General features: G+C 43.7%; 1 protein-coding gene across 4 annotated transcripts in view; it reads left to right on the plus strand.

The window, feature by feature from the left end:
• The window catches only part of IL17REL (interleukin 17 receptor E like), an 83878-nt gene that overhangs the window by 7193 nt on the left and 56058 nt on the right, over positions 1-20627 (plus strand). The gene's annotated exons all lie outside the window — the stretch shown is intronic.

Consider the following 20627-nt stretch of genomic DNA (forward strand, 5'->3'; position numbering starts at 1 on the left):
TCCCTCCTCATCCCATGAAGGGGTCATGGCCCACCCCCCCCACCCCCGGGAACTCCTGCCCCATCCAACCCCCCACGTTTCTTGACGTTCCCCTTCCCCAGGACCCCCTCCCCTGTCCCCTGACTGCCCCCAGAACTGGGCAGGAGGGTCTCGTGGGTCACTGTAGTGGGTGCCCACCCTGCCCCTAAGAGCCAGAGGGACCTGCCGGGGGGCGAGGTGGGGAGTCCTGGCGGTGCTTACCTGGGGCAGCTCCCAGGAAGCATCCGGCAGGTCCCTCTGGCTCCTAGGGGCGGGGAAGCGTAGCTGGGGGGCAGCAGGCGGAGCGGCCGCTCCCCCCACTGATCACATCAAAAGTGGTGCCTTAGGCGCCGACTCTGTGGATGCTCCGGGGCTGGAGCACCCAGGGGGAAAATTTGGTGGGTGCAGAGCACGCACCGGCAGCTCCCCCCCCCCTCTGCGCCCGGCCCCGGCTCACCTCACCTCCGCTCTGCCTCCACCCCGAATGCACTGGCCCGCTCTGCTTTGCCGCGCCCCCGCTGCTTCCCGCGAATCAGCTGTTTGGGGTGGGCCAGGGAGCTGCTGGTGGGTGCTCTGCACCCACCAAATTTTCACCTTGGGTGCTCCAGCCCTGGAGCACCCATTGAGTCGGCGCCTAAGGCGCCACTTTTGGCCGGTTGTTAAATTTAGAAGCCCTTTTAGAACTGGTTGTTCCTCGTGGAACAATAGGTTCTAAAAGGGCTTCTAAATTTAACAACCGGTTCCAGTGAACCGGTGCAAACCGGGTCTAGCTCACCACTGCTTATATATATTAAATGTATGCCACAGTAGTTTGTTTTAAATTTTGATAGGCTGACTATACAGTAGACTATATCAATACTAAAGAGATGAGCAACATAGAAATGCCTGGAAGATTAAATATTTTGTTAGGAGTAAAATAATAAAAAGGTATATTTACATTTTCATGTGTTTTGTGTTCATGAATTCAGATCATATGTGATTCCGATGTGCTTAAATATTATTTTACCACTGTGTTTTATTGTTCTGGAAAGAGAAGAACCCTTGCTATATTTTGTCCATGCGTTCATGAAGTTTTATATATTTAAAGCCTATCAAAATATTTTAAAAATCATATGGGAGGCCTGATTTTCCTTTACACTAAGGCTCGTTTACATATCTCTGGCGGAGTAAAGATACCTTAAAGTGGGTGTAAATTACACTGATATTTTGCACTCACTTTAAGACTTTTACCCTGCCCGAGTATAAATGAGAATCAGATCCATGGTATGTATAATAATAATAGCACTTCGTCTTCAAAATATTATCCAAACGTTTTCTAGTTCTGAAGGCTAGGATAATTTTTAAAATATAGAGTATACTTTTGTTAATTATGCATACTAAAATAGTTTACTCTGATATAACAGAACCAACTGTAAAGTAACCTGAAATGCTTAAAAATATGACTGTGTACATGTTCTGCATGTAATTTTTCTGCTGTATTTAGTAGAATCCTGAATTCATCAATTAATTTCAACAGAAAGATGTTTTCTTTCTGTGAAAGATAATTATCCCAGTAGGACCAATTGGCCCAGACTTTCTCCTATAGTGTAAAGCTTATGTAGCATTTTCAACCTGCTGCAAGGAGTTTTTGCTGCAGGATGCACACTGATGTTGGAAAGTTTCCTGAGCATCTTGTTAGACCAAATCCTCTTGCTCTTTTCATTTGAATATTTTTTCTGACACAAACACACTTCCACTGGCATTGCCTTAAATGGGAGCAAGTTCCCTCCTGTGGAAACCTGAGTAAACTGGCTTTACATGGGACACTTACGGGGGGATAACATACACCCTTGAATCTACGAGCAGGTCCAAGGTTCAGCTCAGCACCTCCCTCCATGGCAGCTAATCATGGGTAGAAGGTGAATCCCCACTTTGGGGAGGCAAGCTCGCGAGCCCTGCCCCTTCCACCCAAGGCCCCGCCCCCCCCGCCCACAGGACAGAACCCCCTTCCCACCATGTAAAAGGAGAAACCCTGACTCTGAGGGGCCCCCCCACGACCGAAGGAGCCCCGGCCTCCCTGCCCTGCCCGCCCCAGCCATATCAGGCCAAGTTGCTGCCGCTGCTCCCCAACCCACCGCCTCCCCCCGGGAGTGCTAGGCTGAGCCACCGACCTCCCCTCCCCTGACAGCCTCCCTCCGCCCAGCGCCAGGCAAGGCTGAGCCGTCTGCCTCCCCTAATGCCGGGCAGGGCCGAGCTGCTGGCCCTCCCGCCAGAGTCGGGCCAAGTTGAACCGCCATCCCCCTAGCGCCAGCTCCTCTTGCCCCTGAAGGCCCTGCCCCCTTGCCAAGCCACCGGCCCCAGCACCTGGCCAAGCCTGCTCAGTCCACCAGCCGCTGGCTCTCCACGTCCCTCCTCACTCCCCTGTCCCAAGGAGGAGGGACGTGGTGATCAGCAGGGACGGGGTGGACGTGTGGAGTGGAGAAGGCGGTGGGGGTCTCAGAGAAGGGCCGGGGCCACTGCAGCCCAGGTGTCCAGCAGCAGGTCGGCGGCAGCTCCAGGGAAGGCAAGGCCGTCCCTGGTTTATTATACCCACCACCCGTGCTGTTAATTATGCCACAAACTAGTGAATTTAAAAAAGGCCATGTGGGACTTGGCCTTTGAGGCTAGCAATTTGCAGGATCAGGCCCTTAATCAGACACCATCGATTAAAAATCCACATCTGTACATTTTTTTAACCTGCTATTGTTAGAAGTAGCATCCATAGAATCATGGAAATGCAGACTGGAAGGGACTTTGAGAAGTCATTAAGTCCAGCCCCGGGGGCTGAGGCTGGATCAAGTAAACCTAGAATATCCCTGATAGGTGTTTGTCCAACCTGTCCTTAAAAACCTTCAAAGATGGGGATTCCATAACATCCCTTGGAAGCCTATTCCAGAGCTTATCTACCCTTATAGTCAGAAAGCTTTTTCTCATATCTAACCTAATTCTCCCTTGCTGCAGATTAAGCCCATTACTTCTTGTCCTACCTTCAGTGGACATGGAGAACAATTGATCACCATCCTTCTTTATAAGAGCCCTTAACATATCTGAAGATTGTTATCAGATCTCCCTTCAGTTTTTTTTTTCTCAAGACTAAACCTGCCCAGTTTGTTTAATCTTTCCTCATAAGTCAGGCTTTCTAAACCTTTTGTCATTTTTTCTGCTCTCTGGACTTTCTCCTATTTGTCCACATTTCCTAAAGTGAAGTGCCCATAACTGGAAGCAGTACGCCAGCTGAGACCTCACCAGTGCCACAGAGAGCAGAACAATTTCTTCTGGTGTGTCACATACCAAACTCCTATTAATACACCTCAAAATGATATTAGCTTTTTTCGCAGCTGCATCATATTCAATTTGTGATCCACTATAACACCCAGATCTTTTTCAGCAGTCCAATTACCTAACCAGCTATTCCCCATTTTGTAGATGGGCATTTGATTTTTCCTTCCTAAGTGAAGTACTTCGCACTTGTCTTTACTGAAGTTCATCCTGCTGAATACCTACCAATTTGCCAAGATGACGAGAACTAAGATTATGGAAAAATATTGTTTTTTCTCTATGTGCATTTGACACCATTTATTATGATTAGTTTCACTGTTTCCTCGGTATGGATAGTTTCTTCCCCTGATGTTTGTGTGGATCTTTCACAAGCAACAGGGAAGGGAAAAGCATTTTAAAAAAATACAAAAATGCAATTGCAAAACCACAAAAATTGGCAGGGGGATTCAGGAACCTGAAACTACTTTTCAGTAGTTTTGGTAGTTGACTAGATTTCAGTGTGACTATGTCTCTGAAATATTTCTAAGCTGTTCTGAGATCCTTTGGGAGATATGGCAAAAGAGCAAAGTATTGTTTTTACTTATTAAGAGGGATATGACAATTATCTGTTTTGAGGTAAGTGATGCTGAAAATACACTGTAATGGCAGTTTTGGATTTTGATTTTATTACCATTTATTTAATCACTATCCTTTTACAATAGATATAAGGCACCACCCATTGTTGGATATATTCCATGTTTCATAATTACTGTGTCATATTAAAAATGCTGTATGCCATCTGGATCCCAGAAATATAAATGTAAAAGGACATTGCATATTTTTCAAATGTGAGGTGAGAGATGTGCATAGCAGGGGATTATAACTCCCAGTACCCTCCTTCCCTTGGCACAGCCCCTTACTCTGGGCTAAGCAGGGACCACGTTTCCCATCAGCCCCTTTATCACAGCACATCCCTTTTCCCTGGTGGTAAGGGGAAAGGTCCCTGCTCAGGAAGTGGCTACGTTGTGTTGGGGAGTGGGAGCCATATGGCAGCAGGGAGCTGCAGAGGAGTCCCAGGAACTGTGGACAGAGCTGCATGTGGAACAGGCTGTGAGTGCCGGACATCACAACTGGGTGCAGGTCTATGTGGGATTTATGGGGGAACAGCCGTGGCTGGGCAGGGACCCAGTGCAAAGAGGCCCCAAAGAGAAACACTAACTAAGCCTGACTTGCCACAAATACTGTTTGCTTGAATAGAGACTGGACAGGAGAGAGTGCCAAAGGTGGTAGGCCAGAAGAGCCCTGGCTCTCCATTGGACTGCCCTAGGAACCCAAACAGGAACCGTCATTGCTCACGTTGAATTGTAACTGTTAAAGCTCTTGTTCTTGGAGTATTTGCAACCTTTCCCCAGGGTTGCTGGAACAATTTTTATAGTGGGGGTGCTGAGAGCCATTGAACCAAACTGTAAACATTTCATATAATGGAAACCACTTCAAGCCAGGCGGTGCTCCAGCACTCCCCACACTCGTAGTTCCAACACCTATGCCTTTCCCCTTTCTGGCCAGCCCTTTCCCTTAGCCATGTGTCTGAGTGGTTATTGGGACCCACCAGGGCTAGCGCCTACAAGGCCTAGCCGCTGTAGCACCTACAGTGGTTGCCTCCGAGACACAGTAAACCTGGCACACTCCTGGCATCCTAGGTTTGGGGTGCAGAGTAATTATAGTTACATGAACTCTTAAAAAACATAATGAAAATGCTCAGCTGTGGGCTTCCTGCTAGATAAAGGAACAAGTAGGTTTTTGTGGTATATTATGAATGCTCTTTCCTCCCTTGTGTAAAATAGTTTGGCTTCTCAGTTCACATGACTTTCTGGCACTTGAAGGATAAACACAATGGCCCTGCCCTGCATGTGTATGATAATAGTTCATATTGTTATCTAATATGCTTCAACTGTGAAAGTCATAGGGGAATCCCAGACTGTGATTGTAATTGTGTCCACGCCTCAGTAATCTTGCAATGGACAGTGTCTGAAAACTGCACACAGAGAATTAGACTTTTGCCAAATTCTGCTCCACAGTTGGTAAGAATCAGGAGTGTTACATTAAAAAGATACTAAAAACTGAAAAATTTGAAATCATGTTTGTGTTGACGCAAGTGAGTTGCAGTGATGTGTCCAAAAGTTCACAGGGAGAAGGAATAAAGGAGGAAGCTTTAAATTCCACTTTGGGATTTCCCTGCAATGATAAAGGTTAAGTGATAGCCAATGAATCAGGAGTGAGTTCTTTACTTATCTGATACTGCTACAGCCTGTTAACCTCATGCAAAGTTTACTTTACCTTGATCTATGCAGGAAATAGCCCGACTTGATTATGCAAAGAGTTGTCACTTTGGATGGGCTAGCACCAGCAGGAGAGTGAATTTGTGTGGGGGGTGGAGGGTGAGAAAACCTGGATTTGTGCTGGAAATGGCCCACCTGTTGATCACTTTAGATAAGCTATTACCAGCAGGACAGTGGGGTGGGAGGAGGTATTGTTTCATATTCTCTGTGTGTATATAAAGTCTGCTGCAGTTTCCACGGTAAACATCTGATGAAGTGAGCTGTAGCTCACGAAAGCTCATGCTCAAATAAATTCGTTAGTCTCTAAGGTGCCACAAGTACTCCTTTTCTTTTTAGTGACACTGTGTGCCTTCCTGGAACAAGGTCAGCCCCTCTAATCAAATCAGTGTTGTACAAATACCATAATACAGCCCTCGAGCCAGATCTTCAGATGGTATAAGTGGGCATAACTCCATTGTTTGCTATAATAAGTAATCAACATTTTTTTAAAAAAGCCTTTAAACCCCTAACCATTAAAAGGAATGGAAATGAGAAGCGAGGGTAACATACATAACGAATTACATTCCCTAACAGTTCAGCTGTTCTCTAACAAAAATCTACACTTCTGAAAATCAATCTTAGACATTAAAAATGTAGGCCAGGGATCAGAGACTTATGTGGGGAGACTTACGGCAGCATGGAATGAAAGGAACATGGGGACTATTCAGTGCATGCTTTTTTGTGTGTAAAGTCTGATATTTGGAGGAGTCATTTCACTTAAAATACTTTCTCTGGTGAAACCTTATCTCAGTGGTTTGTGTTAGTTTCCTCGGTTTCCTTTCTTGTGGTGACACCATTTCTGTCTGGCAGCTCAGTGTTTTGAAGTTTAGTGGGTTTAGGTGACTTGGTTCTCCGGCCATGTCATAAAATCCACCCCTTCCAGGGTCCAAGACAGTCCAGTGAAACAATCTTTGTCCTCACTGAGTCACATAGATCAATATTATCAATCCAGCCTCATTGTACACTGACCTGGGCCTTTGCTCCGTCCAGGTAGTGGGGCCCCAATTTAATGAACTGGCTGGTCCAGCCACCAGAGTGCAAGAAAACCCAGTGAGCAGACAGAAGGCCCAATTCTGAGTTCTGGCCACATGCTTGGCTAGCCACATCCCTGCTTCTCGCACAGGTGCTGTTGTTAACCTCTCATAATTTCATCACGAGTAGCAGGAGTTTGGGCTCTGCTGCAGCCAGTCTGGGGATGACAGCACAAGAAGCTCTAATCTTCACAACATTTCCAGCCTTTCTCAGCAGCGCTGCTTTTTTGTCTTCCCCATTTCCCTGCTGCCTGGGGAAAAACAGTCAATCACAGCTGCTGCAGAAGGCAGGCAGAGCTCTCCCCTCCTCCCCAGGAATTGAGAGAGGTGTTTGGGCAGGGAGAGGGACACGGAGCAGCTGATACCATTTTTGCAGTAGAGTAGAGGAAGGAGCAGAAAGAGCCCAGAAGCTGAGGGCTGCTCAGTTGCTCTTGCCTCTCTTGTGAAATATGAGTCAGCTGCTCCCTGCTTCTCCCCCTGCCCACCCTTTATCTTGCAACCTCTCCGACTGGAGGAGGAGGAGAAGAGCGGTCCCCCAAGCTGTTCCTGGAAGCTGGGAAGACCTTGGAGGTAATGCATCTCAACAGTTGCAGGAGGTGCAGCAGTGCACTGGGGGAAAAGGGGAAATGTGGGGCTGGACACAGAATTGATGTATGTCTGGGGGTGGGTGTGCAGAGTTCCTGTGGGACTGGGGGCTGGGCATACAAATTAACTGATGTGGGGCTGGGCATCTCGGAGTTGGGGTAAAATTAATTGTTTGTCGGTTTTGGGCGAAGCTGGAAGTTGTCTCCCATCAGGTGGCATGCAGCATTGCCAACTCTCATGGTGTTTTCGGGAGTGGTGGGATTTCAGAGGGTTCTGCAGCCCATCTCGTGATGACACAAGAAGCTTCAGCCTCCTAGTGAAGTTCGGCCCTGCTGGAAGTCAACAAAATCTCTCTCTTCTGCTTGCTGTTCTCATGGAAGGAGAAGGAGGAGGGTGAGCAAAGAACCCAGCCGCTCACGACAGCTCTGCTCTCTCCTCCCCCCTCCCCTCCTGTGAGAAACCTGGATTAGACAGTGCCCACTCCCCTGCAGCATCCAGCTTGGGAACAGACGGAGTCAGGGCCAGCCCGAGGCCAAATGGTGCCCCAGGTGAGGATCATCTTTGGCACTCCCCTTCCATTTGTTAAACTTTTGAATACCTTATTTTTTATTGTATTTGTAGCCCATTTCATGACTTTTATGCACGATTTGCATGCATGATTCATCCCTGTCATATAAGATGATAAATTTGCACACGAGGATCTGTAAATCTGTATTTATGCTATATATAAGCAAATAAAATAAATGTTTCCTCTAAGCTTACAGAAACTTTTTAATTTTAAGAATAACTGAAATGTACTAACATCCAGAAATTGAACTGTGCTCGACCATCGGGCGGACCAGTATTAAATAGTGTGACCGTAGGTGACAACCTTAGAATGTTAACAGTAGTCCTGTAGTTCAAAAGGTCGCTTTTCTCGCCTTTGCCCTCGCGAGCTGAAGCCCAGCGTCAGAGAGATCCAAAGACTGGCCAATGGCATTTTCAAGCGATAAAATAGCAAGCGATGTCAGTCTGTCGTCGGCCATCATTGACTGAAGATACGTTTTAATGAGCCTGAGCTTTGAAAAGCTGCACTCGCCACTCGCGATTGTGACCAGCACCACAAGTGGGATCCTCAAAGCTACCCGCACTTTAGGAAAAGTGTTGCTATCAACAAAAACAGCACCCTGAACCCGGTGCCCCCCAAGCCCAGCACCCCAGGTGGTCACCTGGGTCACCTGCCCCTAAATCCTGCCCTGGCCAGAGCGTGGTGAAGAGCTCCTGGGAGCTTCTTTTCCCAGCTTGGGAAAGGGGAAAAGGTGATCGTGCTACAGCACCCCCAGGCCTGGGAGAGGAGGATGGGGAACTCCATCAGGAGCAGTGGTGAGTGTGCTGGAAGTTGATGGAGGTGGGAGGGAAGTTTGCCAACAGTCCCTTGATATAAGGGATGTCCCTTATTTAAATAAAAAAGTGCCTGTCCCTTGCTAAATCAGTATGGGGTGCCTTTTCTCCTGTATTTCAACCTGGTGCACAGGGTCGCACCACCACTGAAATTTGGCCTGGGCACCCCTCCATGCCAGGTGGAGAGGCATCTGGACAAAATGTGAGTGGCGTTGCTGGTGGAGGGGTAGCCAGACTAAATGTGAGTGGTGTTGTGACCTGGTGCACAGGGTTGCGATGCCATTCAAATTTGACTCAGGTTCCCCTCCGTCATGCCAGAGGTTCTGACTCAGCTCCCGGCATCTGCACGGAACATAAAGAGGAGCTGCAGCGGCTGCCAGGCACAGCACCCGGACCTGGGGAGAAAGAACCCCTAGGAGAAGTGGGGAGAAGAAGGCACTTGCCCCCAAAGGCTCAAGTCAAGACTGGGGACATCTGAGGCTTGTCCAGTATTTTTGAAATACAATGTTGCCGACCATAGTGCGTAGGTGAACTGAAGTGGGGACTGAATTGAGGAAGTGCGGGGGGGGCTAAACTGATGGTGGGGGCTGAGCTGATGGGGATGGGGGCTTGTGAGTAGCGCTGCTGGTGGGGGCTGGACTGAAGGGGGTGGGGTTGATGGGGGAAGGAGAGGCTGAACTGATGAGGAGGCTGGGTGTGGACAGAATTGAGGGGGACTTGGGGGACAGGATTAATTGCTGGGTAGGGAATGGGCAGATGTGGGGGTGAGAGCTCCTGCAGAAGGGGCAAAAATCGCCTTACCTAATGCTTTTGGGATAGTGGGTGACACTAACTGTTGCACACACACACTGGAGACGGGCGGGGTAGTTCAAAAATCTAAAGACAGACCAAAAAACCCTCACAATAGAGCTTTTTTTTAAAAAAAAGTTCATGGTTTTTTGGGCCAATCTCATAATTTTCAGGGTTCTGACTCATGGTTTTTGATCTCGTGAGGTTTACAATGCTGAGCATTACACACATTGGTGTAATCTGATCTCAGTTGTGTCGTCTAGCTGGAGTTGCTGCAACGGGGGTCAGAATAGCTTGATTCTATACATTTGTAAGCATTAGTAACTGTAATGCTTTCATATATGTACATTGGAGGTGGGAAGTGGGTTTCAAAAATCAGAAGACAGGCCAAAAAAACACAATTTAATCTTTTTTTTAAAAAAAACCTCTCTTGGTTTTGGGACCAATCTCAAGATTTTGTGAAGTCTGACTCATGAATTTTCAATTTTGAGGCTGGCAGTCCTCAGTGGATTAAGACAAAACTGAATCCCTGATATCAATAGGGAAGTCAAAGGGGGTATGTCTCTTCCTTGAAAGTCACTTGATCTCTGAAAAAAGAAAAGGAGTACTTGTGGCACCTTAGAGACTAACCAATTTATTTGAGCATGAGCTTTCGTGAGCTACAGCTCACTTCATCAGATGTATACCGTGGAAACTGCAGCAGACTTTATATACACACAGAGAATATGAAACAATACCTCCTCCCACCCCACTGTCCTGCTGGTAATAGCTTATGTAAAGTGATCAACAGGTGGGCCATTTCCAGCACAAATCCAGGTTTTCTCACCCTCCACCCCCACACACAAATTCACTCTCCTGCTGGTGATAGCCCATCCAAAGTGACAACTCTTTACATAATCAAGTCGGGCTATTTCCTGCATAGATCCAGGTTTTCTCACATCCCCCCCACCCCCATACACACACAAACTCACTCTCCTGCTGGTAATAGCTCATCTAAACTGACCACTCTCCAAGTTTAAATCCAAGTTAAACCAGAACATCTGGGGGTGGGGGGTAGGAAAAAACAAGAGGAAACAGGCTACCTTGCATAATGACTTAGCCACTCCCAGTCTCTATTTAAGCCTAAATTAATAGTATCCAATTTGCAAATGAATTCCAATTCAGCAGTTTCTCGCTGGAGTCTGGATTTGAAGTTTTTTTGTTTTAAGATAGCGACCTTCATGTCTGTGATTGCGTGACCAGAGAGATTGAAGTGTTCTCCGACTGGTTTATGAATGTTATAATTCTTGACATCTGATTTGTGTCCATTTATTCTTTTACGTAGAGACTGTCCAGTTTGACCAATGTACATGGCAGAGGGGCATTGCTGGCACATGATGGCATATATCACATTGGTGGATGTGCAGGTGAACGAGCCTCTGATAGTGTGGCTGATGTTATTAGGCCCTGTGATGGTGTCCCCTGAATAGATATGTGGGCACAATTGGCAACGGGCTTTGTTGCAAGGATAAGTTCCTGGGTTAGTGGTTCTGTTGTGTGGTATGTGGTTGTTGGTGAGTATTTGCTTCAGGTTGTGGGGCTGTCTGTAGGCAAGGACTGGCCTGTCTCCCAAGACTTGTGAGAGTGTTGGGTCATCCTTTAGGATAGGTTGTAGATCCTTAATAATGCGTTGGAGGGGTTTTAGTTGGGGGCTGAAGGTGACCGCTAGTGGCGTTCTGTTATTTTCTTCGTTAGGCCTGTCCTGTAGTAGGTAACTTCTGGGAACTCTTCTGGCTCTATCAATCTGTTTCTTTACTTCTGCAGGTGGGTATTGTAGTTGTAAGAAACAAGTCCCAGGATGCCATACTACTAGGGTCCAGGCAGTGCAGGACCAGGTACCTGTCTTTAAGGTACGCAATCACACATAGAGCTGTTCATGTCCAAAGAGCTTGCACACAATTTTATACATCAGCTTTGAGAAAGATAATATCTTTTAGTATTAGAACTGGATGGAAAATTATTGTTTTTCTCATGAAACATTTTTTTCCCTCAGCCTTTACCCAGCTTTTGTCAAAAAATTGAAAATGTTTTAGAGTTTTGATTCTTGACGAAACCCCAATTTTTTTATGAATATGGTTTGTGTGTGTGTCATTTTCTGTTGGAAAATAGTTTTGTTCGAAAATTTGTATGTTTTTGTCCTCTTCGGTGGTGGAAACTTCAGTGATGCTCTGGGTGGACTCAGCTGTCTGCTTGTGTGTATCTAATTGCAGAATCAAGGCTTTAAATACGAAAAAACCCTGTAGTCTCTCCATAATCGAGTACACTGCACTTACATAAAGTTATGGCTAAAACATATCCCCTGAAATGCTGAGGAAGATCCAAACTGGACTGGAACTTTGTGGCTAAAGCCGATCACTGAACTGATACAATAATGTGTGTTGGAACATTCCATTTAACCACTCCACTTAGATTATGAGATTATGGTTCTGACCTTGGATTTACACCAGCGTGAATCCATTGGACCAAATTCTCTAGTCATCTCTGAAGAGGGATTTAAAAGGGATTGGAGTCATCTTCACGGATCATCTGGGCATATCCTTAGAGTAGAATGATGAGACGGTCATTCAAGCCATATTTAAGTCTGCTTCATGCTGCTGGAGCATTTCAAGGCAGACATAAGAAGGCTGAGTATCTGGCTGACTATATTCTGACCTTTCAGCATAGGCCAAAGTACTCACCCTTTGAGCTGTGTAGGAGACATACACCCACTTAAGATAGGCATGGCTAGAAACAATAAAAAATCCTCTCAGTCCCCTTAATCATCTAGAGCTTAATTCATACTCTGCAAATGATCTACAATTGTCTAACTTGAAGGAAAAGGTTTCTGTCTAGTTGCCTTGAACTCTCTGTGATAACCTTCAACTAGTTTTGGAAAACTGATTATCTGGAAAAAGAAAAGGAGTACTTGTGGCACCTTAGAGATTAACAAATTTATTTGAGCATACTGATGAAGTGAGCTGTAGCTCACGAAAGCTTATGCTCAAATAAATTGGTTAGTCTCTAAGGTGCCACAAGTACTCCTTTTCTTTTTGCGGATACAGACTAACACGGCTGCTACTCTGAAACCTGTGATTATTTGAAGTTGCCCCTACTTGCCTTCCCTTTTCCAGAAAGTATGAATCACCGGGGCAATATTTCACAGCACTTTCTGTACATTCATTGTCTTCTCTTGAAAAACATTGAGGAAGTAGAATTTATTTCACTAAATACTTTATACTCTCTTCAATTTGTTTTCCCCTTTTATCCCTAAACATGCAAACTTCCTTGTTTTTTTTTCCAGCTTCTTCCCCTCCCTGACCTGCTGTTCTCCCTCCTGTTATTGCAGTTACGTCTTTCTACAGACTCATTATTTGCAACAGTTTTTAATTGTCATATCTCTGTTTTGAAACTCTTTTATGCATTTTATAGCCTTTGTTTTAGTATTTCTCATTATATCCTACTGTGAATTCATTGCTTCCTTGTTTTACTCAAGCAGTAGGTGCCCTGTATTTTGTAAAATATTTCTGAATAGTAACTTGGAAAATGTGCATATACAAAAGAACAAGCTTTGTGTTCAGAGGTAGGAGACAGAGGAAGGTTTTAAATTCTCACTAAAACATTCCAGCTAATCAATAGGTAGATTTAGACTACACTTGATGTGACTTACGTCTCTTCAGCTTTTAGCTCAATTATTTTCACAACAGGTCCTTCCAGTAGTCCTTAATGTCATCCATTGGGTAGAGCCAGTGGCTCCACATATACAGTAAAACTGAATAGTGGGGCATTCACCCAACCTTGATATTTAGGGCCTCCCTTATGTTGAGCCAGTTGCCTGTTGTGTATTTATCTGGCTGTTTGAAATAACAATGAGGCACCAATCTTAATGCTCAAGGCACCTATGACACTGAATTATAATACAAAAGATGAATATGTCAAAAAGAAAAATAACCAGCAGCCCCACAAACAAAATGCTAATCAACAAGTAACCATGAAACAAAAATAAGACAAATTCCCCACTTTCCCTCTGCCTGTCCCTTAAGTGATATTCACTTCTTTAAGAGCCTTCTTGGAGAGAAGAAAAGGAGTACTTGTGGCACCTTAGAGACTAACCAATTTATTTGAGCGCTCAAATAAATTGGTTAGTCTCTAAGGTGCCACAAGTACTCCTTTTCTTTTTGCGAATACAGACTAACACGGCTGTTCCTCTGAAACCTTCTTGGAGAGAGTCTGCTTTGCTGTGTGCCATGAAGGTCAACAAATGCAGGCTGCTGTGGATCAAGGAGAGAGTACATTCCTAACAAAAGAGACCAATATGGAGAATATTCTTCAGAAACCCTGTCAGACTGAGATGGGTCTATCTTAAATTGCCCGTGTAGATCATTTTTAGAGATCAAAATCGTACTCCACCTGGAAACCCACAGGCAGCCAGTTCAAAGCAGGAAGCACTGTTTGAATAAGCTATTACCAGGACATTTGCTTATCAAGCTGGCTGCCACCTTCTGCACAAGCATTAGCTTCCCAATAGATTGAAAGTGCAGCCACAAGTAGAGCCAATGGGATTAACTGCAGAGTAAATTACCACTCAAGGTGAGTAAGAGAGGCAGAATCTTGCTCTTAGGGTAAGTCTGAGATTTTACTTCTTGTGTTGTGTAAGGGACAACTTTTTGTTATGACACCCCAGGAACAGCCCTGGGAAGGAGCTGTGCTTCAAAAAGTTGCACCTCCGTCCTTGTTGCTGAGTGGAAGTAATTTACTGTAGGTCTTCACAGAATGTAGGTTACTTCCCCCACCATGCTGGCTCCACCCCTTCTCTGTCCATTTGCACATGGTGGGGAGTAGCAGTCCTGCTCAGCCTACTGTGTAACCCCACTTCTGGATCAGCGCTCCCGGCAAGCCACGTGCTTAAAACCCCTTTCTATTTCCCTGTGCAGCAACTTAAAAGGAAGTTGCAATCTTGTCCTTAAAAATCTGAATAGCGTTTAGTTTGTAAAAGCACTTTAGGGGAAAAACAAATACTTTCGTGCAGTTCTGAGTTGAAGGAATTGTAGTAGTAAGTGATGGTTCAAAGGCTATATAAGTTAGGTGATATTTTTCCCTGTTTGAGGGTGCAGAAGACCTATAATTATTGAACCATGAATAGTGTATGCATGTGCTGTGAAAATTCCCCTGCACAGCTCTGCCAATGTATCTCAGCCCTGACATGCAGCATCCCTGGTATTTATGTTGAGAAATTGCCAGCTGCGCTTTGCAGTGTCAAATTTAGGTGTGGTTCTGTGATAAGCACCAGAAGAGTTGGGATGAGCCCAGCAAATTCAGTTTCCTTGATGAAAAGAGAACTTGAAGTTAGGTCTCCAAACATAAATGCCTAGAGCACGGATCCATTTCACAATCTCTAATTTCCTGAATTTACCATCTTCTTCTCTCTGAAGTCACCTACTGTTTAACTGACTTAATAATAATTTGTCTTAATACAGGTTTTAGGTTCTTTGGTTAACAAAAATATAGGGAAAGTATTAAAGTTTGCTTTCCATTCCGGGTTATAGTCTAAAACCTGGAGCTGATTTAATCTCAGTTTACAACTGATTGCAAACTTTGGTTTTACGATTGACGTGTCACAATCTACCAGCCACTGCTGGTGCAATACTAAATGCACCTACAGAATTTGCCTTGTTCATGCCATTAGTAACAGTGTTCTAACAGGTGAGTTAAATTAACAGAGGCAAAAAGCTAGTTCTGCATTCGGGGCCTAATCCAAAGAAAGAATTCCACGGATATCAGTGGTCTTTGGATTCAACACTTAATCAGCTAGAGAAGCATGAGTGAAAACAACATGGTGTTTGGTTTTTACGAAGGCCAAACTGTACTGTATAGTAGTGCTTGGCGCCCATTTGTGTGGTACAGAGGCCGTTGTAACACCAGAGTACTAGATACCTTCCATCTGAGACAATTTCAGTCATTCATAGTGGAAAGTGGCAAATTCAAATAGCTAGTAATGCTGTATTAAAGTGCACTGGTCTCATCAGTATACAAGCAATGCTGATGAAAATGTTGCTTAGAGAGAGACTAGTTGTGCCTGTCAAATGGGTGAGCTGGTAAAATTTTTTGACATTCCAGATATGGCGTGACATTGATTTATACCAGCTGAGTATCTGGCCAATTAAGAGCATTTTGGCTGCATTTTGTGCATAGTATATGATTCTGTTTTGTCTGTCATTACTGGTGTCATGTTTCCTAAAATATCAACTCAAATGCTTAGAAAAAGAGGTTGGCACATGCTGTCACTGCAGACAAACCTCTGTCCCATCAGCAGCTATGGGCACACTACAACGGGCCAGATCCTCACTCCAAATCAGCATCACTCTGTCTGAATTTAAGACACAGTGTCTATCAGTGCCCTTTTTTGTGTTTGTATCACAATATTATCATCACAACATATATTCAGTGCATTTGAAAAAACGCAAGGGGAAAAATATCCCTCCTGGGTGTGATGCCTGAACGCAAAATTGCTTTGACTGGTGTTTCATTTGTGTGACAAATATGCAACACAGCAAAGAAATGCCAGAGGTATAATTACTGTACTTTTACACTCTTTCACAAGCACTCTTCCTCTTAGAATGCGCGCAGTTGCAGTTGTATGAAGAAGGCTCAGGATCATCGTTCTCAGCCCCAGGAGCGATTTATGTGGTGGTGTTTCTCATTTTTGGTTACAGTTAGGGATGTCAAGCAATTAAAAAATTTAATCACAATAAATTGCGAGATTTAAAAAAATTCATCACAATTAATTGTAGGATTAATCGCACTGTTAAATAATAATAGAATACCATTTATTTAAATATTTTTGGATATTTTCTACATTTTCAAATATATTGATTTCAATCACTGCACAGACTACAAAGTGTATAATGCTCACTTTATATTTATTTTTTATTACAAATATTTGTGCTGTAAAAAAAAAGAAATAGTATTTTTCAAGTCACCTCATACAAGTACTGTAGTGCAACCTCTTTATCATGAAAGCTGAACTTACAAATGTAGAATTATGTAAAAAAAAAACTACATTCAAAAATAAAACAATGTAAAACTTTAGAGCCTGCAGGGCCACTCAGTCCTACTTCTTGTTCAGCCAGTCACTCAGACAAACGAGTTTGTTTACATTTGCAGGAAATAATGCTGCCCGCTTCTTGTTTACAATGTCACCTGAAAGTGAGAACAGATGTTTGCATGTCACTGTTGTAGCCGGCATTGCTAAATATTTATGTGCCAGATGCACTAAAGATTCATATGTGCCTTCATTTTCAACCACTGTTTGAAAGGACATGCATCCATGCTGATGATGGATTCTGCTCAATAACGATCCAAAGCAGAGCAGACCGACGCATGTTCACTTTCATCCTCTGAGTCAGATGCCACCAGCAGAAGGTTGATTTTCTTTTTTGATGGTTCAGTTTCTGTAGTTTCCGCATCAGAGTGTTGCTCTTTTAAGACTTCTGAAAGCATGCTCCACACCTCGTCCCTCTCAGATTTTGGAAGGCGCTTCAGATTCTTAAACCTTGGGCTGAGTGCTGTAGCTATCTTTAGACTTCTCACATTGGTACCTTCTTTGCGTTTTGTCAAATCTGCAGTGAATGTGTTCTTAAAATGATCAACGTGTGCTGGGTCATCATCCAAGACTGCTAGAATATAAAATACATGGCAGAATATGGGTAAAACAGAGCAGGAGACATACTGTTCTCCCTCAAGGAGTTCAGTCAAAATTTAATTAATGCATTATTTTTTTAACAAGCGTCATCAGCATGGAAGCATGTTCCCTGGAATGGTAGCCGAAGCCTGAAGGGGCATACGAACGTTTAGCATATCTGGCACATAAATACTTTGCACTGCCGGCTACAAAAGTGCCATGTGAACGCCTGTTCTCACTTTCTGGTGACATTGTAAATAAGAAGCCAGCAGCATCATCTCCCGTCAATGTAAACAAACTTGTTTGTCTTAGCAATTGGCAGAATAAGAAGTAGGACTGAGTGAACTTGTAGGCTCTAAAGTTTTACATTGTTTTGTTTTTCAGTGCAGTTATGTAACCAAAAAAATCTACCTTTGTAAGTTGAACTTTTATGATAAAGAGATTGCATTATGGTACTTGTATGAGGTGAATTGAAAAAATACTATTTCTTTAGTTTATCATTTTACAGTGCACATATTTGTGATCAAAAGTAAATATAAAGTGAGCACTGTACACTTTGTGTTTGTTATTTTAATTTAAATCACTGTATTTGAGAATGTAGAAGAACATCCAAAAATATTTAATAAATTTCAATTGGTATTCTATTGTTTAACAGGGCAATTAAAACTACAATGAATCGCAATTAATTTATTTAATTGCAATTAATTTTTTTGAGTTATCACGTGAGTTAACTGCGATTAAACGACAGACTTAGTTACAATATAAAGGGCAAGATCAGTTGTAGCCAAGAAGCTTTTGGTGCAGCTCTGGGGAGAAAGGGAAAACTTAAAGGTGTCCTTTATGCACCCCACATTCTGGGGTCACTGCATTTGGCCAGTGTGCAGATTTAGAATAGCCCAAAGGTTGCTGTAAAGCTGCCCCAAAGGGCAGTCATAGGAATTTGCAATTGCCAGAATGGAGGGAAGCCTTTTTTTCTGGCCACACCTTCTACATTGGCAGTCTGCATTGCGGGTAGTAGTGTGATAACTGCTATGGTGGCTCTATTTCACCCAAAGATCTGCCAATATAGCAAAGAACTTCTGTTTCCAGACCACTTGACTTTGGGGCTGTTTGCACCAGTGCAGTGGTTTTCAACCTTTTTTCATTTGCAGACCCCTAAAAAATTTCAAATGGAGGTGCAGACCCCTTTGGAAATCTTAGACATAGTTTGCTGACTCCCAGGCATCTGCAGATCGCGGGCTGAAAACCATTGTTCTATGGTAATGGCAACCTTTCGTGGACCCCTTATATATAGTCTGTGGAGCCCCAAGGGTCCGTGAACCACAGGTTGAAAGCCGCCACACTAATGGATCAATGTAAAGTGACCAGAGAATGGCCCAAGATCAAGCCCATGATCTTTTAAAAATCATTATTTTTTAGCAAGTTTCAAAGTCTGCCTCTGACACACACACAACTATCCCACTGACCTGAAGTTGCTAAGAATTCTAGTATGCCACCTTCACCTGTGAGCTGGACACACCCCCTGCAAAAGGAAGCTGGTCAAAGTTACATGAAACTGAGGGCCAGCTCCTCAGAGGTGTTTAGGCTCCTGACTTCCATTGATTTCAATAGAAGATAGGAGCCTAAATACCTTTGAGGATCTGAGCCTGAGTCTTACTTTGATTCTTTGCCATTGTCACATGTCAGAAGGCACATTCTACTGCCTCACCTCTTCTTCTCTTGCCCCCAATTCCTCTGGGCATTCGGCAGAAAGGGGAACGTTTCTGCCTCTTCTTTTCTCTGCCAGTTTCATTCAAAAAATAAACCACCCAAAAATGTAAGCATTCTCCTCCTGATCCCGCTTTGCCTTCTGCACTCCCTCCCTACCACAAAAAAAGTAAACTTGTCAACATAGCCTCCGTTCTCTGAGAACCTGCTGTGCTAGCTAAAAAGGAGTCTATTTGCCCCGCACCCTCTATTCAGAAGACTGGATTTGGCTGTATCTGTTTAGATAACCTCTATCTACAATAGGTCAATTGCATAAATGGGGGAAACCCTAGAGAAACAGGAAACCCCCTAACTGTTTCTGTGTTGCGTAAGTATTTTTTGCTTAGGCTTTTTGCCAAGACAGATATGAATCAGAGATTTTATAGGTATAAGAACACTGTAATGCACTTCCTTTTTCAGAAAGTGTTTTTGAAAGAGGAAGAAGAATTCAGATTCCTGAATTAATGTGTGGGTTTTTTCATCGGCTTCAGTTTAGATATTTCCTGAAACAAAGACATAGAAAGTGGAAGATGAACTTCTTTAATGTATGTGATTTCTTCTTTGGCAAATGGTCTCTATGACTCTGTCAAAATGTGTATGAAGGGGAAAAAACCCAGCTCCCATATAATGGGGAAAAAAATCAGGTACGAAAACAAGAAATTGCAACCAAGTGCTCACTGTAACTGTCTGGTATTTGTGAAAATCTGTCTGATTAGCTAAGGATTTTCTGCAAGAGCTCCATGTCTGAGGAGCTCTGCATCTGCAGGGAACCCTACTGAAGTGATTGGTTCCCTGTGCAGGTGCAAGGATCTGCCTGCAAGGTTCTCATCATAGGTTCAAGGCCATAACATGCTCATCACTGTATGGTTTGTGTGATCTAGGTACCATTAATAGGAGATCTGAGGCATCTAATCACTCTGAGGATGAAAATCTGGCTCCACTGAAGTCAATGGGATTTTTGCTATCGACTTCAGTGGAGCCAGGATTTCACCAGGGAGATTTTGCACTATAACCTTCTCAATAATCTTAAGCCCTTCTCCCCCACAACAAACAAACAAACAAACAAAAAGGAAGCATAGATAGTGAAAAATAGTTAACTATTCTAGTGATCGTCTCTTGGACAATATTGACAGGTGTCAGGGAAGTCTCCAGAGCTGCTTAACCACAGCCTTGTCAATAGCCTGACCCTAAAATGGGAGGTTAGAAACAGGGATGTAATTTGCAAGATTGTCAGCAGCAAGAGAGAGTGCTTCCCCAGTGATCAGTTGCTCGGCCCTTGAACAACAGTTGCCTTAAACATCTTGCTGAGAACTCTGACCAAGGAAGCCAACATCCCAATTCACCCACTTAATTTTTACACCTATCAGGGGCTTGAGTCAATTTTGCAGGTAGTCAGTTGCAATTCTTCAAGTACATCCAGAAATTCAATTAGTGAAACTTGTCCTTCTGCATAGAGCTGCAGAGTCCAGTAAAGAAATGGATTAAAAATAGATATATGTAACAGCAGCTAAAATTAGAGAGTGAACTTTATATTGGATGACTTGTTCCATTTCTGCTTTTTTAAAGTTTACTATTGCATTGCATTTTTTCAGAGAAAGTAATAGTTTTCTTTCTACTGACTATACTGTGTTGGGAAATACAAATAAGGAAATTGGATGATATTGTTTAAGAATTTTTGTTATGCAAAAATGCTCTCTGAGTAGAAATGATTTTACATGGTTTTGTACA

The sequence above is a fragment of the Caretta caretta genome, chromosome 1 (genome assembly GCF_965140235.1).
Source record: "Caretta caretta isolate rCarCar2 chromosome 1, rCarCar1.hap1, whole genome shotgun sequence".
Lineage (NCBI taxonomy): Eukaryota > Metazoa > Chordata > Testudines > Cheloniidae > Caretta > Caretta caretta.